The 25,590-nt window shown below is 41.3% G+C and overlaps 1 protein-coding gene across 5 annotated transcripts in view; it reads right to left on the minus strand.

Moving 5' to 3' along the window:
- The window catches only part of NCOA3 (nuclear receptor coactivator 3), a 154,368-nt gene that overhangs the window by 61,943 nt on the left and 66,835 nt on the right, over positions 1 to 25,590 (minus strand). For all 5 annotated transcript variants that reach the window (XM_008014754.3, XM_008014728.3, XM_073006036.1 and 2 more), the window contains one exon: positions 8,760 to 8,838. The gene's annotated coding sequence lies outside the window, so the exon portion shown is untranslated. The remainder of the gene's footprint in view (positions 1 to 8,759; positions 8,839 to 25,590) is intronic.

A 25,590-nucleotide genomic window follows, 5' to 3' on the forward strand; every position in this document is an offset into this window, starting at 1 on the left:
AGAACGAAACTCCACGTCAAAAAAAAAAGCAAATCAAATGGCCTAACAAGTATGACTGGAGTCCCAGAGGAAGGAGAATTAAATTGAAGCAGAAAAAATACTTGAAGAATGGCCAAAACTTTCCATATTTGATGAAAACACAAATTTACAAATCCAAGAAGCTCAAAGAATACCATGCAGGATAAATACAAAGAAAACTAGACCTAAATACATAGTCAAACTATTTTAAACCAAACATAAAAAGAAAATCTTAAAAGTATCCACAACAAAAAAAGACCACACATACTGAGAACAAGATTAAAAATCACCTCTTCAAAAAAAGGGGCGGGGGGTGGTTACAACACAACAGAACAACATCTTTAAACTGCTGAAATAAAAAAAATCATCAACCCAGAGTTTTCTATCCAGTGAACCAAACCTTCAAAAATAGAGTGAAAGAGACATTTTCAGATAAATAAAAGTTGAGACAATTAGTGATAAATAATTCTGGAAATGAAATTATATCCTTCAGGCCAAAGGGAAAGGGGCATCAGATAAAAAGGCACATCTATAAAGATGAAGGAAGAGTACCAGAAATGTCTTACTGTCAAATGGGTGACGGCTTCTGCTACTCTCTGTCTTCCTTTGAGGACGCGTATGCTATAATTTGTCTTCAAAGGACAGTCAAAGATTCTCATGGAAAAGACTATACAAAGTACCTTTAAATATTGATAATTTATGAAACACTCCGGACAATGAATTACTAACATTTTTAAGTTTTAAAACTATACTAAAGGACAAAATGTCTGGGTATCTTATACATCCACGCAGACAACTTAAAAGTGACTACAGAATAAGACTAAGAAAAACAGAATTAACTGCACAGGACTAAATGAACTAGTGAGAGAAATTTAACCAGTGATTTGTTTCACACTATGGTTTTTTTCTTTTGATTTTTTGTTTTTTGTCTTGAGACACAATCTTACTCTATTTCCCAGGCTGGAGTACAATGGTGAGATCTCAACTCACTGCAGCCTCTGCCTCCCGGGTTCAAGTGATTCTTGTGCCTCAGCCTCCCGAGTAGCTGGGATTACAGGCACCCGCCACCATCCCCGGCTAATTTTTATGTTGGGGATTTCCCCATGTTGGTCAGGCTGGTCTTGAACTCCTGACCTCAGGTGATTTACCTGCTGAGCTCAGCCTCCCAAAGTGCTGGGATTACAGGCACGAGCCACCATGCCCAGCCGTTTTTTGCTTTGTTTTGAGGCAGGGTCTTGGTCTCTTGCCCAGGATGGAGTGCAATGATGCAATCACGGCTCACTGAGGCATCAGCCTCCCAGGGTCAAGTGATCCTCCCACCTCAGCTTCCCCAGCAGCTGGGACCACAGGCATGTGCCACCATGCCCAGTTAATGTTTTTATTTTTTATTTTTGTAGAGACGGGGTCTCACTATATTGCCCAAGCTGGTGTTATTTTTTAATATTCTGTTTTCTGATGGCTATATGAGGAAGCCCTTTTCCTTTCTTCTTCATCTACCTCTAGCTCACAATTTAATATGTTATGTTTTTGTAGGAAAATTTTTAAATGGCATTTGAGTGTGGCGGCACATGCCTGTAGTCCTAGCTACTCAGGAGGCTGAGGCAGGACTGCTTGAGCCCAGGAATTCAAGACTGCAATGAGCCACGATCATACCACTCACTCCAGGTAGGTCAAGAGAGTAAGACCCCGCCTTAAAATAAAGTAAAAATTGAGTCTATTTTTCATGTTATTAACGTTATTTGCATATGCTTAATCAAATTCCATCAGGACAAAGGTAAATAAAATTTACCAGAATGACTGGACAAATCGTTGTACAATCAAGGTCATATACTATGTGTTATAATTAAGAAGGATATAATGATATAATGTCACATAATTATAATATAATGGTATGACAAGTCCAGCAATATAACAAAGACAGTAGGGCAGGACACAGTGGCTCATACCTGTAATCCCAGTACCAACACTTTGGGAAACCAACACAGGGGGATTATTTGAGCCCAGGAGTTCAAGACCAGCCTAGGCAATATAGTGATGCCTCACTTCCTCAAAAAAATTTCAATAAACATCTTATAAATTAAAAAATTTTTTTAAAAAGAAAACAAAGATTGTATATTATACAGGAAGTCAATGCCTATGGGCCTGGTACCTGTTCTTGGTTTACAGGAACTAGCTTCACAGATGGAAGGTCACTTAGTAGCAGCCAATGACTCAGTAAATTTAGGGAACCTGGACAAGAGATGACTTCATCCAAATTCATAAGTATTCCAAGTGAAATCTGGTAGAGAGGGTATTATATTTGCTTCCTAGTTTCGGGATCAAAGAATAAATAAAAGAGACATTAAAAGTTCAAGTCAGCCAGGCACAGTGGCTCATGCCTATAATCCCAGAACTTTGGGAGGTCAAGGAGGGTGATCACCTGAGCCAGGAGTTTGAGACCAACCTGGACAACATGGCAAAAGCCCGTCACTACTTTAAAAAAAAAATTAGCTGGGCATAGTAGCAGGCACCTGTAATCCCAGCTACTCGGGAGGCCGGGGCAGGAGAAACACCTGAACCGGGGAGGCGGAGATTGCAGTGACCTGACAGAGTGCACCACTGCACTTCAGCCTGAGTGACAGAGCGAGACTCTGTCTCAAATAAATAAATAAATAAAGTCCTGTAATCAGACAACACATATGGGCATAAGGATGGCACTGAATAGAGGCCTGAGACTTTGGCAAATATGGTCAATTAATCAAGTTACCAAAGCAAACCAAGAAAAAAGGAACATCTTTTTTACAAATAGCTCTGGAACTGGATATCTATAATTTAATCAAAAGTTGGTCCTCTGGCTGGGCGCAATGGCTTATACCTGTAACCCACACACTTTGGGAGGCCAAGGCAGGTGGATCACCTGAGGTCAGGAGTTTGAAACCAGCCTGGCCAACATGGTGAAAACCCGTCTCTACTAAAAAAAATACAAAAATTAGACGGGCATGATGTTGGGCACTTGTAGTCCCAGATACTTGGGAGGCTGAGGCAGGAGAATCCCTTGAACCTGGGAGGCAGAGGTTGCAGTGAGCCGAGATTGTACCACTGTACTCCAGACTGAGAGACAAGAGCCAAACTCTATCTTTAAAAAAAAAGGTATATTTTATGTTCTGTAAATGTTACTACAATTAAAATGAATGGGAAAGATCTCTTTGGCATGACAGGGCATTATTTCCAGGAGATATCCGTTAAGTAGGGGAAAAAGCAAAGTGCAAAAGAGTATATATAGTATGCTATCTTTTGTATAAAAAATAAATAAAACATACAGATATCATCAAAAAAAAGAAACAGGAAGGATAAGACAGAAAACATTTACGTTTGTTACCTAAGAAAACTGAAGAAAAATGGCATGGAAGAGATACAAAAGCAATGTATGCCTTTTGTATAATTCTGACTTTTGAAAGCATGTTATTATTCTATATATTACAAAAATAGAAATCAGAATGAGAGGCAGCATAAGCAAACAAGTAAATGAACTTAATTTTGTTTCAAATGAATACCTTAACTAGATTATACAGAAAGTAAGGTGGGAAGTAAAAGTGGGGTGGAGGTCGGGCGTGGTGGCTCACTCCTGTAATCCCAGCACCTTGGGAGGCAGAGGCAGGCGTATTGCCTGACATCAGGAGTTGGAGACCAGCCTGGGCAACGTGGTGAGACCCTGTCTCTATTAAAGATATACAAATTAGCTGGGTGTGGTGGCACGCACCTGTAGTCACAGCTACTCAGGAGGCTGAGGCAGAAGAATCGCTTGAACCCAGAAGGCAGAGGTTGCAGTGAGCCAAGATGGCACCACTGCACTCCAGCCTGAGCAACAGAGCGAGACTGTCTCAAAAAAAAAAAAAAAAAAAGTGGGGTGGAGAAGGGGTATGGAGGGCTAATCCAAGCAATTTAAATTTTAACTATTTACTCTCTGTCTTGGGTAAAATTGGGAGGTGGAGAAGAATTACAGACAAATGCTCCACTCATTTTCAGTTTGTTTATTGTAGTGAAATGAAAAAACCAATTCTGAAATTGTTTTAGATGTATTAGAGGATTAGGCAAATGAGTAAACGTACCACATAATAAGAAGGGACATAAAAATAAAAAATGGGGTACAAAGAACCCTGTAGACATGGAATAAAGAGGTACATACTGATATAAACTCACGATTTCTAAAATACGTATATCAATGTTTCAATGAACACTTGTGCAGTCGGCCCTCTGTATCCATGGATTCTGCATCCACGGATCAAAAATACTCAAAAAATAAATTGTAAAAAACAATACAACAATAAAATACAAATTAAAAAATACAGTTTAACAATAACCTACACAGTATTTACTCTCTGTTACATTCTTGTAAGTAATCTAGAGATGATTTAAAGCATACAAGAAATTGAACATGGGTTACATGCAAATACAATTGCTCCTTTATAGTTTAAAGAACTTGAGCATCAACAGATTTTGGTGCACACAAAGGGTCTTAGACCCAGTCACCCTCAGGTATGAAGGGATGACTGTATGAGTATGTATATGTATGTGTATGTGTATAAGCATGCATATTATTTTCTAGCTCTATCCACTAAAAAGGCCAAGATGAGAAAACAGCCCAGAATTAGTGAGCACACCTAGCACTCAGAGAGATCCTGGTCTCTAAAACTTTTATTCCCCACAAGGACACAGCGGCCCACTTACAGGAGTTTCTCTAGCCAAACTTCTAGGACAATTTGAGCACTAAAATAATTAAGCAGGGTAAGTGAATCATAAACCATTCAAAAAATAGGAATTCATGAATCCATAACCAATACATAGGGCTACTGATTACGGAATACAGCCAAGAGCTGACAGGTAATGTGAAAAGAATGCTGGAAAGAAAAAAATGACCATTTTGCAATCATCACAATAAAAGGCTGGATCAGACAAGAGTCAATGAATGCTAATTCTAGAAGAAACTGTGAAAAGAATCAGAATATCTACATTGTTTCCCCACAGGCTGTTTACTGCTTGGCAAAAGAGAGGGCGAAAAAACCATACAGTGGAGAAATCTGGCAACACCTTGGCCAAGGGATCAAAATTTGCATCACAATAAGGGACAGATGGACGTCATATGACTCCATCTCAGAGTATCACATTAACGATGTAGTATTCCTGCCAAGAATATGTAACATCTTCATCTAATTACAAGGAAATTTCAGACCAACATAAAATGAAGAACATCTCCATTGAAGAGAGTAAGGGGGTTAGGGAAGGGTTGTGTTCTCAAAAATGCCAATGTCATAAGAGATAAAGGCTGTGAAAATATCCCAGGAAAAGAGAGGCTAAAGAGAAATAATAACTGAATGCAGAACCTGACCCCAGACTGCAGTCTATACGGGAAGCATAGAAAATGCTACAAGAGACTTCCTTAGGTCAACTGACAAAACTGGAATATGGGCGATAGATTTCATCAATGTCCATTTATGAAGTTATTAACTGTACCATGGTTATATAAAAGAATTACCCTATTTGTAGGAATACAACAGAAGTATTAGGGGAAAGAAGCATAATATATGTAATTCACCCTCAAATGGTTAAAAAAAAAATTGTGTGTTTATGTGTACAGAAAGAGAAAAGAGAGTAGGACAGCACAAATACAAATAATAAAGCAAATGGGTAAGTCTGGATAAAGGATATCCAGATGTTCTTTACACTATATTTTTGCAACTTTTGTAAATGTATACTTCCAAATAAAAGGAATTAAAAAAATTGGCCGAGCACAGTGGTTCACACCTGTAATCCCAGCACTTTAGGATGCCAAGGCGGGTAGATCACCTAAGGTCAGAAGTTCAAGACCAGCCTGGCCAACATGGTGAAACCCCATCTCTACTAAAAATACAAAATTAGCTGGGCATGGTGGTGGGTGCCTGTAATCCCAGCTACTCGGGAGGCTGAGGCAGGCTTGAACCTGGAAGTGGAGGCTGCAGTGAAACAAGATTGCACCACTGCACTCCAAACTGGGTAACAAGGCAAGACTCTGTCTCAACAACAACAACAAAAAAAGAAATCTGTGGAGATAGTTCTCTGCCATGTTCAGAAGAATGGGTATGTATCACAATTAACTGAGGGATTTCATAGGGAAATTACAAGACCTAAGGCTGGTAACTTGGATAGATTCTCAGATAAAGTACCATTGGAAATGTCAGAGAAGGGAGTTTGTACTTTTTTTTTCTGTAAGCCAAGGAAAGGTAGCACAAAACTTAGAGCACAACATAAGCTTGGCTAGAAGTATAAATTTAGGAAAATCTAGCAAAACTTTGAGTGGACAAGGAAGCAGTAGAGACAAGGACAAACACCCTCATGAAATTATGGGGTCTTGGCCTCAGAAGCTAAAATTAGGAACAGAAAGTGCAACAAATACAGGACATATGAAACTAGAAAGCCAGATAAAGCCTGCTTACCAAATGTATCAGAGTGTGGTGGGATTCAAAGACAACTCAGATTTCAAACCTAGCTAACCAAGAAAATGACGAGATTACTAAAAGAAATTTAGCTAAGCAAAGCATGATTGCTTTCTCGGCAACCAGGCAGCTTTTTCTATTCTCATTTTTCCTATTCTGATATAATATTAAAAGTTAAGAAAAGGGGCCAGACAGCAGTGGCTCACGCCTATAATCCCAGCACTTTAGGCCAAGGCAGGCACATCACTTGGGGCCAGGAGTTTCAGCCTGGCCAAGATGGTGAAATCTCATCTCTACCAAAAATACAAAACTTAGGCGGATGTGGCAGTGCACGCCTATAATCCCAGCTACTTGGGAGGCTGAGGCATGAGAATTGCCCAGGAGGCAGAAGCTGCAGTAAGCCGAGATCACACCACTGCACTCCAGCCTGGGTGACAGAGGGAGACTCTGTCTCAAAAAAAAAAAAAAAAATGTTAAGAAAGGGGTTAGATGAAATGTTATTTGCCGCACAAGCAATTTGGGGAAATTTGTCTTCACAAGGTGAAACAGTAAATATAAGTTGGGGCTAATTCAGATGTTTGACTAAATGCCATTAAAATATTCACACATAAGGAGGGAGAATTTCTTCTCTTCCCTCAAAATTATGTTTGTATATGTATGTATATACATATATACGAATACCATCACCCCTTGTATGACACATTGGAATTGCACTTGTTCTGTTACATGCAGATTTTTCTCTACTTCTGCCATGCCTAAGACAGTAGGACCAACATTTCCTCTTCTTTCTCCTCCTCCTCAAGCCTACTCAACCTCACAAGAAGAATGAAGACCTTTATCATGATCCACTTAATGAATAATATATATATTTTCTCTTCCTTATGACTTTTTTTTTTGGGGGGGGGGGGGGATGAAGTCTCGCTCTGTTGCCCAGGCTGGAGTACAGTGGCATGATCTCAGCTCACTACAACCTCCACCTCCAAGGTTCAAGTGATTCTCCTCCCTCAGCTTTTCGAGTAGCTGGGATTACAGGCACACGCCACCACGCCCAGCTAATTTTTGTATTTTTACAAAAATGACCAGGGGTGGCCAGGCTGGTCTCAAACTCCTAACCTCAGGTGATCCACCCACCTTGGCCTCCCAAAGTGCTGGGATTACAGGCATGCGCTACCATGTCCGGCCATGACTTTCATTTTTAATTATTTATTTATTAACTTATTTTCTAGAGACAAGGTTTCATACTGTTGCTCATGCTGAAGTGTAGTGGTGCAATCATAGCTGATAGCAGCTACAAATTCCTGAGATCAAGCAATCTCCCACCTCAGCCTCCTAAGGTAGCTAGAACTACAAGCGCACACCACCTTGCTGGCTAATTCTGTGTGAGTTTTGTAGAACTGGGGATGTTGCTATGTTGTTTAGGCTGGTCTCCAACTCCTGGCCTCAAGTGATCCTCCCGCGTCCAACCCCCAAAATGCTGGGATCATAGTTGTGAGCAAATGAGTGAGCTACATGCCCAGCCTCCTTACAATTTTCTTCTTTTTTTTCTATTTCTTTTTGGATACAGGGTTTCATTCTGTTGCTCAGGCTAGAGTGCAGTGGCACAATCACAGCTCAGGCGCAGCCTCAACCTCATGGGCACAGGCAGTCCTCCCACCTCAGTCTCTCTAGTGCCAGGGACTAAGGCACAGGCCACTATGGCCAGTTTTTGCATTTTCTGTAGAGATGGGGTTTCGCTGTGTTGCCCGGACTGTTCTCCAACTCCTGGACTCAGGTGATCTAACCACCTCAGCCTCTCAAAGTGCTAGGATTATAAACATGAGCCACCGCACTCGGCCATGATTTTCTTAATAACATTTTCTTTTCTCTAGCTTACTTTATTATAGGAATACAGGATATAATACATGTAACATACAAAATATGTGTTAATCAGCTGTTTATATTATCAGCAAGGCTTCTAGGCAAGAGGAGGCTATTAGTAGTTAAGTTTGGGGGGAGTCAAAAGTTCTGCACATTTTCTACTGAATCAGTGTCCCCAGTCCTCAGTTGTTCAAGGGCCAAGTGTATATATATACATATGTATTCACTCAAGTACTCTAAGCTCATTCAAGGGCCAAGTGTATATAAATACGTATTCACTCAAGTACTCTAAGTTCATTCATTTAATAATCATTAAAGAGAAAAACATGAAGCATAAAGTTTTAATTAAATCATATATTAAAGAGGAGGGTAGTATCTTCAGAAGGTTGAAGACAAAAAATTACAAAGGATCAAATCAAAGTCAAGTTGAATTACCTGGCTAACCCGTCTAAGGATGTCCAAGCAGTTTATTTTTATTGGTCTCTGAGTCCACCGTCCAGAAAATATTTTGATCCTGAGGACAAAAAAAAGAAGAGGGATTGAATTTTACTGTCTTTTCTTCATTTAAGCATTATGATTAGTCACCCACAAATTAAGTCTTCCGGCCAGGCATGGTGGCTCATGCCTGTAATCCCAGCACTTTGGGAAGCAAGGCAGGCAGACCACTTGAGGTCAGGAGTTCAAGGCTGGCCTGGCCAACATGGCAAAACCCCAACTCTACTAAAAATACAGAAATTAGCCAGGCGACGTGGTGTGCGCCTGTAATCCCAACTATTTGGGAGGCTGAAGCAGGAGAATCATCTGAACCTGGGAGGCAGAGGTTGCAGTGACCTGAGACTATGCCACTGCACTCCAGCCAGGATGACAGAGCGAGACTCTTTCTCAAAAAAATTAGGTCTTCCCATTTTTCCCTTCCCTGGACATACGGAACAAACAAAAGCTATCAAGTACAACACCTCTTCCTAGAAATTTGAGTAGTTGTCTTACTGTACCCATAAAATCACTACTTCTGTTTGAAAAGTCAAGCATAGGGTCAGGCGCAGTGGCTCATGCCTATAATCCCAGAACTTTGAAAGGCTGAGGTGGGAGGACCACTTGAGGCCAGGAGTTCAAGATCAGCCTGAGCAACATAGTAAGACACCATCTCCACACAAAAAAAAGTAAAAATTAAGAAATTAAAAATAAAAGTCAGGGCCAGGCACAGTGGCTCATGCCTGTAATCCTAGCACTTTGGGAGGCCGAGGTGGGTGGATCACATGAGGTCAGGAGTTTGAGACCAGTCCAGTCAACATGGTGACACACCCCATCTCTTCTAAAAATACAAAAACTTGGTTTGGCGTGATGGCATGCGCCTATAGTCCAGCTACTCAGGGATGCTGAGGCAGGAGAATTGCCTGAACCAGGGAAGCAGAGGTTGCAGTGACCCAAGACCATGCCATTGCACTCCAGCCTGGACAACAAGAGCGAAACTCCATTTCAAAAATTAATTAATTAATTAATTAAAATAAAAGTCAGGCATGGCAATATATAATATATACTCTGTCAGTCTGTAAAAATGGATAATGCAAAGTGGAGGTGGTGGAGACCAGATCTTGAAAGGTGATCAAAACAGATGGGTACTCTGACCTTGTGGGGGTATTCATTTGTACAAAATGAGTGCTCAACAGAGAATAAAGACAATATTAATACTCTGGCAGAAGCAAATGTTTCAATGCCCTAGTCCAAAAATTATCAGATGAGGGAGGGATGGATAAAGCAAACAAGCAAGAGCCAGAGGAACGGCTCAGATGTTTTCTTGCCTTGTATAAAAGGATGCATTTTGACCACCAAAACAAAATATTAACAGGGAAATGAGAAACCGTTCTTCAAAATAATCTGCAATAAAACACATGAACATATAAACAGCAGGCTTTTGCACTTGAAGAAATGGTATGCAGGTTCTGCTGCGATAAATAAGTGAGCCAGTAAGAACATTCACTTTACCTTATGAATTTCCAAATTTAACAATAAAGCAACAATCTGATTGCCACTAATTCCAATGGTATCGAACCAAGATAACAACCATAATTATGGCCTAAAGTTAATAGCTTTCATGCTGGAATTGGTAGATCTGTTGGTATGGGGGAAAGGAAAAATGATATATTCACAAGTTACAAGTAACATACATATTAGAGCCATGGCCATTCCACGTAGTGTAGTCTGCAGACAGTGTATGGGGAGAGCCACCCACAATCTAGCTGCATTATGGAAAGGTCTGCTGTACTTCTGAAACTAAAATTAGAGGGGAGAAAATCAGTGAGCATGGAATGGGAGGCACATTACATGTGGCTCACAAAGGAAAAAGAGAACTCTAGGTAGTGCCGGGTGACTATCCCTTATGCAAAACGCTTGGAAGCATAAGTGTCTCAGATTTTTTTTTTTCAGCGTTTTTAAATATTTGAATATGCATACTGAGATAGCAAGCAGAAGAAACCCAACTCTAAACATAAAATTCATTTATGTTACTTATACACACAGCCTGAAGGTAATTTTATATAATTAATATTTTTAATAATTTTGCGCACCAAAGTTGTAGCTTTTTTTTCTTCTTTTTCTTTTTTAGACAGGATCTCACTCTGTGCCCTGGCTGGCTGGAGTGTGGTGGCATGGTCATGGCTCACCTCAGCCTCGACCTCCGAGGCTCAAACAATACTCCCACATCAACTACCCAAGGATCTGGGACTACAGGCACACACCATCATACCCAGCTAATTTTTATATTTTTTGTAGAGACAGGGTTTCACCATGTTGCCCGGGCTGGCCTCAAACTCCTGAGCTCAAGTGATCGTCTGCCTCAGCCTCCAAAAGTGTTGGGATTACAGGTGTGAGCCACCATACCCGATCGAATGTGATGTTTTTTTAACTTGAATTTTTATGTTATCCAATTTAATTCGTGTAAGATGAAGGGAGAAAAGGTAGGCAGAACTTCTGTAAAGCACTTCTAAGATCTTCTGGCCCTGTTTTAAATCAGGTTTCACTTCTAAAATGGTTCTGGTTTTTCCTTAATTAGGAAAAAGGAAGGAAGGTCATGGAGTGGGGTTAGCACCTAAGGAACAAGAGAGGTGGGATAAGGACAAGATTTTTGGGGGAGATGGGGGTGGAGGATGGAGTTTCACTCTGTTGCACAGGCTGGAGTGCAGTGGCATGATCCCAGTTCACTGCAATCTCTGCCTCCCAGGTTAAACGATTCTCCTACCTCAGCCTCCCGAGTATCTGGGATTATAGGTGCATGCCACCATGCCCAGCTAATTTTTGTAGAGACAGGGTTTCACTACATTGGCCAGGCTGGTATCAAACTCCTGACCTCAAGCAATCTGCCCACCTTAGCTTTCCAAAGTGCTGGGATTACAGGCATGAGCCACCATGGCCGGCCAGGAAAGGAATTTGAGTCAGAAAGTATCCAGTAGCATAATGGACCTAGGATAGCCAGGCGCGGTGGCGGGCGCCTGTAGTCCCAGCTACTCGGGAGGCTGAGGCAGGAGAATGGCGTGAACCCCGGAGGCAGAACTTGCAGTGAGCCGAGATTGTGCCACTGCACTCCAGCTTGGGCAACAGAGAGAGACGCCGTTTCAAAATAAATAAATAAATAAATAAATAAATAAATAAATAAATAAATAAATATAAAAAAATAATAATAATAATAGACCTAGGAAACAATTACTGCTGCCTAGTGCAGAAGGTGATGAGAGGGCCTAGATTAATACTGCAGTGTTACAGTGCTGGTTTTCATACTTCTCAAAGGAAAGCTGACCCTGCCAATCTGCACCCTTGGACCCAAATTTGAACTGCTGGACTCCCAGGTGGAAGATCATGTAAAGTCAGCATGCCCAGATGAACCAAGAATGCAACCATGGGTGGAATCTAAATGATCAAACTGAGGAACAGCGAATTAATAAGAGCAGACACCACATGGCAAGACAGAAGATCCAACCAAATCAAGCCTTGACATCACCCCACGGTAGGATCCACTCAGATCACACCTCATTACTCTCCAAATATAAAACCTGCACCCAAACTCTAGCTCAAAAAGGCAGATTTGAGCCCAACGCCTGTCTCCTTACACAGCAGCCTTGCAATAAACTTTTCTTCCTACAAAAACTTGGTGCTCAGTGTTCAGCTTTCCATTGCATACACAGGAAAAGAGACCCAGTTCAGTTCACTAACATAAAGACAAGCCAGGTACAAAATTCTCCCCTCCGAGGAAGTGTATAATTAAACCAGAGAGATTGACAAATAGTCACAGAACAGTGATTGGCTTGCCTACCAGGAACCTGGAAAGGTGTACTACTATATACCAGGATCCTGTAAGTATGGAACTATTAGTAAACTTGCTGGTGAGTTAAACTTGTCTGGAAAAAAGATTCTGCAAATGCAACAATCCTAGCAGATTTCTTAGGAGAGTATTTTTTTTTCCTTTATCAAAAACAAGATTATCCCTTTTCACAATGCAGATTTTAGTCAATCACACATACAAAAACCAAATCATACTGACATAAAACTAAATGTGACAAGTTCCAGAAACATTAGATATCTGAGAAGGTGACAGAAACATTAAATTTTCTAGTAGAATTAACAGTTTACTGATGAGATCTACATTACTAAAACCTGCATCACCAGGCCAGGCATGGCAGCGCACACCTGTAATGCCAGCTACTCAGGAGGCTGAGGCAGGAGGATTGCTTGAGCTCAGGAGTCTGAGTCCATCTTGGACAACACGGCCCCTGTTTTAGTTTTAGGTTTTTGTTTTATTTTAAACCTTCATCACCAGAGACCTAAAAGGACATGGGGGGAAATCAAACATCAAATTAAGCCTTGTTAATAGCTAGTCTGAGAAGATGTGCCTCAAGGCCAGAACAAAGAATAAAACTAGGGGAGAGGAGTTGATACACAGGAAAATCCAAACTATGTAATATATAATGCTTGGAAACACCAACAGGGCAAAAAACAGCCACTGAATATTATAAACATGTTTTTCTTTTACTGTTGAACATGGAAAGGGGCAAGGATTCCACAATCATATTAAACCCATTGTTCTTTCCAAGCTCCTGCTGGCACTGCTCCCAGGATCACCTTCTTCACTTCCCTAAAATCATAGAAAAGGGGAACCACTGTCATTGGGAAAAGTCAGCTGTTGCCCAATAATCTTCAAAGTACTACAGAGTAGACTGGTTCACCAAATGAATTTCAGGTTAAAGACTGCATAATATTAGCGTTAAATTTAACATCAAAATCCAACACTTTTGCGATTGGGATTATTTATCAAGTGATAAATATCTTTGATCAAAACTCTGCCCACAGATTTCACTAGTAACAATCAACTACAGCTAATCTATAGCTATAATGAAAGGAAAAGACCAAATGCAAGTTGAAAATCATATGAACATTTCAAGTTATATAAAACGGGGCTGGGTGCAGTGGCTCATGCCTGTAATCCTAGCACTTTGGGAGGCCAAGGTGGGCAGATCACCGGAGGTCAGGAGTTCAAGACCAGCCTGGCCAACATGGCTAAACCCCACCTCTACTAAAAATAGCTGGGTGTGGTGGCGGGTGCCTGCAGTTCCAGCTACTCAGGAGGCTGAAGCAAGAAAATCACTTGAACCTGGTAGGCAGAGGCTGCAGTGCGCTGAGATCATGCCACTGCACTTCAGCCTGGGCAACAGAGCAAGACTCTGTCTTAAAAAATAATAATAATAAAGTTATATAAAATGGACCACATTTTTTGAAATACATAAACTTAACTCAGTTTAAGAATTTTTTTTCCCATTACTTAATCCATTATTCTATGTTCAATTAAGTAAAAATGTATTTGCTTCCCAGGAGAACACTGGTAAGACATTTATTACAATCTTTTTTAAATACTATAATCTTCTTGATAAGGGAGTGGGGGACAAGGAATTATTTCAAATTACAGCATATGCATGCCTAGTAAAATAAGGACAGGTATTACCACGTATCTTGAGATATATACTAGAAAGAATCAAGCTGACTTATAATTTATTCTACATATTTAATAAATTAAACATTTAGTTCTATACTGAATCAGCCTGAAAATTCACAATAACACAGTGAAAACAGATGCCTTGGCTTCTGAAAACCTAGATTTTGTAAAGTCCTGCTTCTTGAAATGATCTTGTGTTAGACTTCAATTTGATTTCAATTAAACGCTTGCTGTGTATCTATTAGATGTCAGTCACTGCACTGACACTTGGAAATAAGTAAATCACGGTCACTGCCATCATTTAATTAGGAAAAGGGAAGCAGGTATAAACAGACACTAAAGTTCCTAAAATGAAAGCTATGTTCACTCAGTAAGCATCTGCTAAGCATCCATGTGCCACATTGTGCTAGACACCATGGATAAAAGGAATAATTAAAAAGACCAGAGTCCCATGAGAGCATAAGGAAAGAATAGAGAAAAGCTACCCTGCCTTTTTCATGGGGTTGTTGTGTTAAGCACTATTTACATGTGAAAGCAAGACAAATCCAAAACCATTTATCTCAGCCAAAGGGGGAGGTATTAATTGTACAATTTCTGCAATTATGTCCAGAGTTGTCATAACCAAAATGCCATTTGAGTTTCTTTATAATAAAAGGCAAAGGAGAAAAAAACTTCTATGAAATGGCCATTTGTGTAAAAATTACATAGGGATACAGGAAACATAAATGGGGTATTTAAAGGTAGTTAATACTGAAAACTTATTTTTAATTCAACACATCCAGGAAATCACACCACATATTTTTGCTTATACAACGATACTATCCACTGATGAACTATGGCACTAAACTAGCCTAAATTTTATTTAATTCGCTTTAGATTAAGGAGAAAACTTAAAAATCTGGTTGGCAGATTAGTATAACAGGCCCGGTATCTTTGGCTGAGTTGAAGTTACCAAGAGTTACCAAAACAGGCATGCAAGCAAGCTGCTTGCTTGTGCTTGTTCTGCCTCTCTCTCCCCACCACTTTGGAAAAACTGCATGCAGTGCTGCAGGATCACACAAAATAAATACAGGAAAGAGGGTGGGAGGGTTGGGTGGGGAAGTGAGCAAAGCTCTGGGCTCCACCAGTGGAAGGCGTTCCACAAGAATTGCTACAGGGTCAAAAGTTTACAGTGGTTTCAATTTCACCTTTTAGCAGCCAATCAGGAAACACAGGCTGCATGCTGACCCCTCCGGCTACAAATGAACATTAACTCATTGGCTACCAGGATTGCACATTTTCCTTTTCTTATAAGGCTTTCCCTTCTTTTTCTTTTTTTTTAAGGGCAGGGGAGTGCAGAAGGCAAAGAACATAAGTTCAAGGTGACAATTTTATTCAAGATAACATATTTTACACAGGTGTTTGAGGGGAGAAACGATCAAGTAATTATCTTCTTTCTTCTTGAAATCTGAATTTATCCTGTAGTATCTAACAAACCAATTATTAATGCTAGTATCAAGACAAAGAATGAATTTAGGCAGGTAAAGAAGATGGATTTTCCTCCATGAGGCTGCAATTCTACGAACAATTTATAGGATGGTAAAAAGATAATACTGGTTGTGTATCCAGTAAATGCTTTAAAAGTAACTCAGATAAGACATCTAACTTAAGGATTCGCCTATACCCCAATTTTCTTATTTGCATAGATTCCCTACCCTCTCCTCAAACCACTACTATACACACGCGATGTTCCTCTATCCTTTTCATAATGTGGATCCACAGAAAAATAGGCAGAGCTCCTAAGGTTTAAATTTTTTTTTCTTCTATTTCATTACCTGGGAGTAACTATACGATAAACTCAGGAGTGAACCATTTGGCAGTAGGTACAACTGCTCCCTATTTATGTAAATTTCTTCAAAATGCAGAAACCAATAAACTAATCCATTAAATAATATTTTCAACACTCTATATTTAACATTGAGCAAGGTTAAAATGAAAACCTCTACTACATACACCTTAACCAGACTACATTTAAAAACTAGATGCCTTTGAAGCACCACAGGATAAAAGTGAAATCGCTGTATTAACTGCTCTCCTATCAAAATGATTAGTCAAATCCTAATGAACACACTGTGAATTTGTAGTTAGCAATATTTCTCTCTCTGACACAATAGGTAGTTGAATTTTAATGGACTCATTGACTTAAATTTACCTTTACATTTAGAATACCCTGTAGGCACCACCATTGCCTAAGAAAACGATTTCATGTAAGATATTAGTTCTTATCCAAACCAGCAAAGTAAGACCCCCATTCTTTCTGAATACAGGAAAGTAAGCAAATATACAGAATTGTGTTACTTAATACAACTGCTGAAGGGTTCCAAAATAACTTCAGTGTTTAAAGTTTATAAAGCAATATAATGTCAGTTAAGACAGTAAATAAACTCGATGCTGGTAGTTTTTTCTTAATTCAGCATTAAAAGAGGTAATTTTCTAGTAACAATTTCCAAGCCTTCGTGATTTAAAGTTTATGCATATTTGACAATAAAAAGTCTACTTTAAAACAGACCTAGTTGTTTTTTCAACATGGCTTGCGAAAGCGTTCCATATATGTATATATAGATATATATTAAATTAGGGGTTTTCTGTATATCTTTTTACAAAATGGCCTCATTTTGAAAGAAAATGGATGCGATAAAATTTTACATCAAGTCAGCATGTTAGCAAGAAGCTTTTTTGTGTGTTCTGAATTTGATTAATACAAGCCAAGGTCACTTCCTGAAAGATGCCTAGCACTGCAGCTGCAGGCAAACTAGGCTCTAGCATAAGGCTGGGGGAAGGGAATGGGTGATGGCATTATTACTAACACTCAGATAGGATTCCATCTCCAGCAGCAGCTACTGGGGGGAGTGGGGAGGTTGGGGAACATCCCACAGTTCCTAGTATATTAACATTAAAATATTTCCATTCCTTAATACTTAAAAATAGAAATGTAATTAAATATATAATGCTAATGTCAAAATTGTATCAGATATCCTCACTGCTACAATGCACAAGAACATTTTACATAATACTATGCAAATCATTTAATGCCAGACATTGTGTTGAATGCTGAGTTTACGCTAAAGCATTCAGTTTACACTGAAATAAACTCAACATTCAACACAATGCTAAGCATGACCTGTACTTGTTATGCAAAGCGTATACAAAGGAAGATACAGGCCCTTGAAGAAAACAGAATCAGATTCAAATTTCAAAAACCAAGGGTGGCGTAAAAGTTAATGAAGGTAGAAACTTAAAACACAAAAGCCTATATTGGAAAATATTTGATAAAGTTTTGTTCCGAAATTCAGTTTAAATTTTCATTTCACCAACATTAATACAAATATTACTATGCCTCTATGCTAAAAAATCAAAATATACATAGTAGCAACTAGAAAAAACCACTTCCCTGAATAATTAATAATAATTTATTAACTAGCTACAATGCAGAGCTAGGAAACCATAGTAATTACTTTGTTGTACTCTGAGGTTCTTTACACATTTCAATTCATTGATAAAATACCAGGTATAGTCAGGAAATCTACATGTTCCTTGTAATTTTATATATGTAATCTTAGAAACATTAAATTAATTTTGTGTGCCTTTTTCCTACGCACCAAATGGGGGTTATACTTTAACCATGATATTCCACAGAGACAGAGAAGCAGCAAGGCACTGCTGTATTTTTAATGGTTGTATGACAAATGCAAAATGTGGCCTTTTTATCTTGTCTGTATGTTCAAAATTGTTGTTTGTATTTTCTACACAACTTAATAATATAATTTTGTCACTCTGTTGTGCTCCCCACCCTTTTTTTGAAGTTTGATTCAGTAATTTCAACAAAAAAACTGAACAAATGATGTTAGATGCTCAAGTTCAAACAAACTGACCACTTGAATTTTGGAGGTCAATGACTGGCAGGAAAAGGGTTGTTATTTAATGGCTAAGGAGCATTCTGTATGTGCAAAGGACTTCTTAAATCATTTTTAAAGAAAAGGAAGGCAACAAAGTAAAAACATACAGTGAGAAGTCCCTGAATTCAGAGAATCTAATCGCTAGGTGTGGCTAAGAAAGGCACTTCAAAAAGATCCCATCACATGCTCTTTTGAAATAGAACAAACCTGAAAGACAAAGGGTAAAACTAAATTAGTTTTTCATACTCCCTCTCCCCAAGACACCTGTGAGGCAGTGAAGAGGAATGAATTTTTCTTCAATTTTTCCTGGTAGCTACAGGCATACCTCATTTTATTGTGCTTTACAGATATTGTACTTTTTACAAATTGAGGTTTGTGGCAGCCCTGCTTCAGATAAGTCTACTGGTGCCAATTTTCCAACAGCATTTGCTCACTTTGTATGCCTCCCTTACATTTTGTTGATTCTCGTATTATCTCAAGAAGGTTTTTCATTATTATTATATCTGTTACAGTGATGTGTGATCAGTGATTTTTTTTTTTTTTTTTTTGAGACTGAGTCTTGCTCTGTCACCCAGGCTGGAGTGCAGTGGAGCTCACTGCAAGCTCCACCTCCCAGGTTCACGCCATTCTCCTGCCTCAGCAGGAGTAGCTGGGACTACAAGCGCCTGCCACCACGCCCAGCTAATTTTTTTTAGTAGAGACGGGTTTGACCGTGTTAACCACGACGGTCTCCTGACCTCATGATCCGCCCACCTCGGCCTCCCAGAGCTGGGGCTACAAGCATGAGCCACCACGCCCGGCCTTCCTTTTTTTTTTTTTTTTTGGAGACAGAGTCTCGCTCTGTCACCCAGGCTGGAGTGCAGTGGCCGGCTCTCAGCTCACTGCAACCTTCACTTCCCGGGTTCAAGCAATTTTCCTGCCTCAGCCTCCCCAGTGGCTGGGGTTATAGGCACCTGCCAGCACACCTGGCTAATTTTTGTAGTAGAGACAGGGTTTCACCATGTTGGTCAGGCTGGTCTTGAATTCCTGACCTCAGGTGATCTACCCACCTCAGCCTCCTAAAGTGCTAGGATAACAGGTGTGAGCCACCGTGCCCAGCCTGTGATCAGTGATCTTCCATGTTACAATGGTTCATTGTTCGGGGGCACCATGCACTGTGCCCATATAAGATGGTGAACTTAATCAGTAAATGCTGTGTATATTCTCACTGCTCCAACAGCCATTCCCCATCTCTCTCCCTCTCTTCAGGCCTCCTTATTCCCTGAGACACAACAATATTGAAATAAGTCCAAATAATAACCCTATAGTGGTCTCCAACTGTTCAAGTAAGTAAAAGGAAGAAATGCACATCTCTCACTTTAAGTCAAAAGCTAGAAATGGGCCAGGCGTGGTGGCACACACCTGTAATTCCAGCACTTTGGGAGGCCAAGTCGGGCAGATGACTTGAAGTCAGGAGCCCAAGACCAGCCTGGCAGGTGAAACCCCATCTCTACCAAAAATATAAAAATTAGCCGAGTGTGGTGGCGCAAACCTATAACCCCCAGCTACTTGGTGCGCTAAGGCATGAGAATCGCTTGAACCCGGGAGGTGGAGGTTGCAGTGAGCTGAGATCGTGCCACTGCACTCCAGCCTGGGCAACAGAGCGAGACTGTCTCAAAAAAAAAAAAAAAAAGGCTAGAAATGATTAGGCTTAGTGAGGAAGGCACATCAAAAAGCTGAGACAGGCTGAAAGCTAGGACTCTTGCACCAAACAGCCAAGTTGTGAATGCAAAGGGACAAATATTGTTTTTATTTTTATTTTATTTTATTTTTTACTAGATACTGGGTCTCATTCCGTGGCCCAGGCTGGGGTGCAGTGGTGCAATCACATCTCACTGCAACCTTGAACTGCTGACTGTTCAAGCGATCCCCCTACCTCAGCCTCAGAAAAAGTTCTTAAAAGGAAATTAAAATTGCTACTCCAATAAACATAGGAATAACAAGAAAGTGAAACAGCCTTATTGCTGGTAAGAATAATGTTTTACATGATCTGGAAAGATCAAACCAACCACAATATTCCATAAGCCAAAGCAAGACCGTGACTCTCTTCAATTCTATGAGGGCTGAGACAGTTGAGGAAGCTGAAGAAAAGTTAGAAGAGGTTGCTTCATGAGGTTTAAGGAAAGAACTCATCTACATAACATAAAAATGAAAGGGCCAGGTGGAGTGGCTCACACCTGTAATCCCAACACTTTGGAAGGCCAAGGCAGGCAGATCACTTGAGCCCAGGAATTAGAAACCAGCCTGGGCAACATGGTGAAACCCTGTCTCCACAAAGAACAAGAAACTAAGTCGAGCATGGTGGCATGTGCCTACAGTCCCAGCTACTCAGGAGACCGAGGTGGGTGGATTGTTTGAGCCTGGAGGCAGAGGTTGCAGTAAGCTGAGATTGCACTACAGCACTACAGCCTGCAGTCTGGGTGACAGAGGGAGATCCTGTCTTTAAAAAAAAGAAAAGAAAGAAAGAAAGAAAAAAAGAATTACACTGAATCTGTTCTGCCCGTGCATTATAAATGGAACAATAAAGCCCGAATGACATCTGTTTACAGCATGATTTACTGAGTATTTTAGGTCCACTGTTGAGACCTACTGCTCACAAAAAAAATTCAAAATACTACTGCTGGCAGGGCACCGTGGCTCATGCCTGCAATCCCAGCACTTTAGGAGGCTGAGGCAGGTGGATTGCTTGAGGCCAAGAGTTTGAGAGCAGCCTAGGCAGCACAGTGAAACCTCATCTCTACTAAAAACACAAAAATTAGCCGGGCATGGCGGTGTGTGCCAGCAGTCCCAGCTACTCTGGAGGCTGAAGCACAAGAATCGCTTGAACACAGGAGGTGGAGGCTGCAGTGAGCCAAGATCACACAACTGCACTCCAGCCTGGGCAACAGAGCCAGACTCTGTCTCAAAAAAAAAAAAAAAAAAAATTAGCCGGGCATGGTGGGTCACACCTGTAATCCCAGTACTTTGGGAGGCTGAAGTGGGTGGATCACCTGAGGTCAGGAGTTCCAGACCTGCCTAGCCAACATGGTGAAACCCTGTCTCTACTAAAAATACAAAAATTAGCCAGGTGTGGTGACACATGTCTGTAATTCCAGCTACTTGGGAGACTGAGGTAGGAGAATTGCTTGAACCTGGGAGGCAGAGGTTGCAGTGAGCCAAGACCATGCTACTGCACTCCAGCCTGGGTGACAGAGCAAGACTCTGTCTGGAGGAAAAAAAAAAAATTATATATACACATACACACACACACACACACACACACACACACACACACACACATATATTACTGCTCATTGACAATGTACCTGGTCACTCAAGAGCTCTGATAGCAGTGTACAAAGAGATTAATGTTGTTTTCATGTCCATTAACACAACATCCATTCTGCATTGCAAGGATTGTGGAGTAATTTTAACTTTCAAGTATTACCATTTAAGACATATTTCATAAGGTTACAGCTGACACAGATAGTGATTCCTGTGATGAATATGGGCAAAGTGAAATCTTTCTGGTAAAGACTTACCATTCTAGATGCCATTAAGAACATTTCCAATTCACGGGAGGAGGTCAAAATATCAACACAAATAGGAGTTTGAAAGAAGTTGATTCTAACTCTAACGGATGACTTTGAAGGGTTCAGGATTTCAGTGGAGGAAGTAACTGGGAATGTGGTGGAAATGGGAAAAGACATGGAATCTGAAGATGTGACTCAATTACTGTAACCTCAAGATAAAACTTCAACAGATGAGGAGTTTCGAGGAGTTGCTCCCCCTTTTTTTGGAGACAGGGTCTTACTCTGTTACCTCGGCTGAAAAGCAGTGGCGTACCACAGTTCACTGCAGCCTCAACCACCCACGCTCAGGCAATCCTCCTGCCTCAGCTTCCTAAGGAGCTGGGACTACAGGCATATGACACCACACCTGGCTAATTTTTGTATTTTTTGTAGAGATGGGGTTTCACCATGTTGCCCAGGCTAGTCTCAAACTCCTGGGCTCAAGCGATCCACCTGCTGGGATTACAGCTGTGAGTCACCACGCCCAGCCTTAAGGAATTGCTTCTTACAGATGAGCAAATAAAGTGGTTTCATAAGATGGCATCTACCCCGGTGAAGATTCTGTGAACATTGTTGAAATCATAAAAAAGGACTTAGAATATTACATAAACATAGTTCTTAAAGGAGCAGCAGGGTGTTTTTTTTGGGGGGGTGAGGGGGGAGGTTTTGAGACGCAGTCTTGCTCTGTCAACTAGGCTGGAGTGCAGTGGTGCGACTCGGCTCACTGCAACCTCTGCCTCAGCCTCCCGAGTAGCTGGGACTACAGGCTCCCGCCACCACGCCCAGTTAATTTTTTGTATTTTTAGTAGAGATGGGGTTTCACTGTGTTAGCCAGGATGGTCTCAATCTCCTGACCTCGTGATCCCGCCCTCCTCGGCCTCCCAAAGTGCTGGGATTACAGGCATGAGCCACCGCGCCCGGCCAGGAGCGGCAGGGTTTTGAGAGGATTGACTTTTGTTGTTGCTGTTGTTGTTGAGACAGGGTCTCTCTCTGTCACCCAGGCTGGTGGCACAATCTCAGCTCACTACAACCTCCACCTCCCGAGTTCAAGCAATTCTTGTGCCTCAGCCTCCCAAGTAGCTGAGATTACAGGCGCCTCCACCATGTCTGGCTAATTTTTTTATTTTTAATAGAGACAGGGTTTCACCATGTTAGCCAGGCTGGTCTCGAACCCCTGACCTCAGGTGATCCACCCACCTCAGCCTCCCCAAGTGCTGGGATTACAGGCATGAGCCACTGTGTCCAGCCTTTTAAAAAAAAAAAAAAATTATTTATTTTTTATTGGGGGGCAGTGTGGGGTGGGGAGACAAGGTCTGGCTCTGTTGCCCGGGCTGGAGTGCAGAGGCACAATCTTGGCTCACTGCAACATCTATCTGCCTCCCAGGCTCAAGTAGCCCTCCCACATCACCCTCCCGGGTAGCTGGGACTACAGGTGCATGCCACCATGCCCAGCTAATTTTTGTAATTTTTTATAGAGATGGGGTCTTGCTGTGTTGCCCAGCTTGGTCTCAAACTCCTGGGCTCGTGATCCTCCTGCCTCAGCTTGGGAGGCTGCAGCAGAAGAACTGCTTGAACCCAGAAGGCAGAGGGTATAGTGAGCTGTGATCGTGCCACTGCACTCCAGCCTGGGCGACAGAGCGAGACTCTGTACCCAATGCATTCCTCACTTGTCAAGGAAAGTAAACTCAACTGGAGCCACAGCAGCTTGTTGCCTGGTCTTCTCCCAGGACCAATGCAGCTTCTGTGCCAAAAATAGAACTTGAAAGGAAATACTGACTATAAAACAAAAGGAAACAAAATAGTGGCCTGTATGTCTTCTTGTTCTGCCAGAGTTGTTTTTAACAAAAGACTTAAAAGCCACCAGGTATGGTGGCTCATGCCTGTAATCCCAACCCTTTGGGAGGCTGGAGCAACACTTGAGGCCAGGAGCTCAAGACCAGACTGGGCAACACAGAAAGAGCCCGTTTCTACAAAAAGAAAATAAAATAATTGCCCGGGCGTGGCAGCTCACACCTGTAATCCCAGCACTTTGGGAGGCCAAGGTGGGTGGATCACCTGAGGTCAGGAGTTGGAGACCAGCCTGGCCAACATGGTGAAACCCTGTCTCTACTAAAAATACAAAATATTAGCCAGGCATGGTGGCAGGTGCCTGTAATCCCAGCTACTTGTGAGGCTGAGGCAAGAGAATTGCTTGAACCCAGGAGGCAGAGGTCACAGTGAGCCAAGATCGTGCCATTGCACTCCAGCCTGGGCAACAACAGTGAAAATGAGTCTCAAAAAAGAAAAAAAAAGAAAAGAAAAGAATTAGCCAGGTGTGATGACATGAACCTTTACTCCCAACTACTTGGGAGGTTGAGGTGAGAGAATCACTTGAGCCCAGGAGTTTGAGGTTGAGTGAGCTGTGATTGCACCACTGCACTGCACTCTAGCCTGAGCAACAGTATAACATCCCAGCTCTTAAAAAATAAAAATAAATAAATATAAATAAAAACTCAAATATTTTCTGTTACATCAAACGGGATAGACTGGCTATAATTTTAAAATTCTGTTTAAAAAAAAAAAAAAAACAAAGTACAACCAAGCGCAGTGGCTCACACCTGTAATCCTAGCACTTTGGGAGGCCAAGGCGGGTGGATCACAAGGTCAAGAGATCAAGACCATCCTGGCCAACATGGCGAAACTGCATCTCTACTAAAAATACACAAATTAGCTGGGTGTGGTGGCACACGCCTGTAGTCCCAGCTACTCGGGAGGCTGAAGCAGGAGAATCGCTTGAACCCAGGAGGCAGAGGTTGTAGTGAGCCGAGATCACATGACTGCACCCCAGCCTAGCGACAGAGAGAGACTCTGTCTCAAAATACATACATATATACATACATACATAGTACTATACCATGTAAACTGTTAGTATTATATAACATATGCATACGTTTACTCCTTTTTTTAATTTCTACTTTTTCTTTTTTGACAGTCTGCTATGTTGCCCAGGCTGGCCTCCAACTCCTGGGCTCAAGCAATCTTCCTGCCTCAGTCTCCCAGGTACCCAGGACTACAGGTACACACCACCCTACCCAGCTGTGCTTACTCTTTAAAAAGCACATTAGGGCTAGGCGCAGTGGCTCATGCCTGTAATCCCAACACTGTGGGCAGCCAAAGCGGGTTAAGTGCATGAGTTCAGGATTTCAAGACCAGCCTGGGCACATGGCAAAACCCTGTCTCTGCAAAAAAAATACAAAAATCAGCTGGGCATGGTAGCACGTGCCTGTGGGCCCAGCTATTCTAGAGGCTGAGGTGAAAGGATCGCTTGAGCCCAGGAGGTTGAGGGTGTGGTGAGCTGAAATGGCACCACTGCACTCCAGCCTGGGAGACAGAGCAAGACCCCATCTCAAAAATAAATAAATAAATAAATAAATAAATAAATAAGGTGATATAGATAAGGGGGAAGAAGAGGGAGAAGAAAGTAATTTCAGGTCTGGGAAGGGCTCTAGAAGATACAACATTTAATCCAAGAGCTGAAAGGAACTAACCACACAGACTGTTCCAGACAGATAGCACTATCATTATCTATTCATGTTAATTATTGTTAATCAATTATCTATTTTATTATCATTATGTCTACGTCCAATAGCCCCAACCTTCTTCCAAATTCCACCCTGGGACTCACACTGTAGACCAATGAGAACTGGGAACAAAAAGGGAGGGGTGGGAGAGGCCAGGCACAGTGGCTCAAGCCTACAATCCTAGCACTTTGGCAGGCCAAGGCA

This window comes from Chlorocebus sabaeus, chromosome 2 (assembly GCF_047675955.1).
Source record: "Chlorocebus sabaeus isolate Y175 chromosome 2, mChlSab1.0.hap1, whole genome shotgun sequence".
NCBI classification, from domain to species: domain Eukaryota; kingdom Metazoa; phylum Chordata; class Mammalia; order Primates; family Cercopithecidae; genus Chlorocebus; species Chlorocebus sabaeus.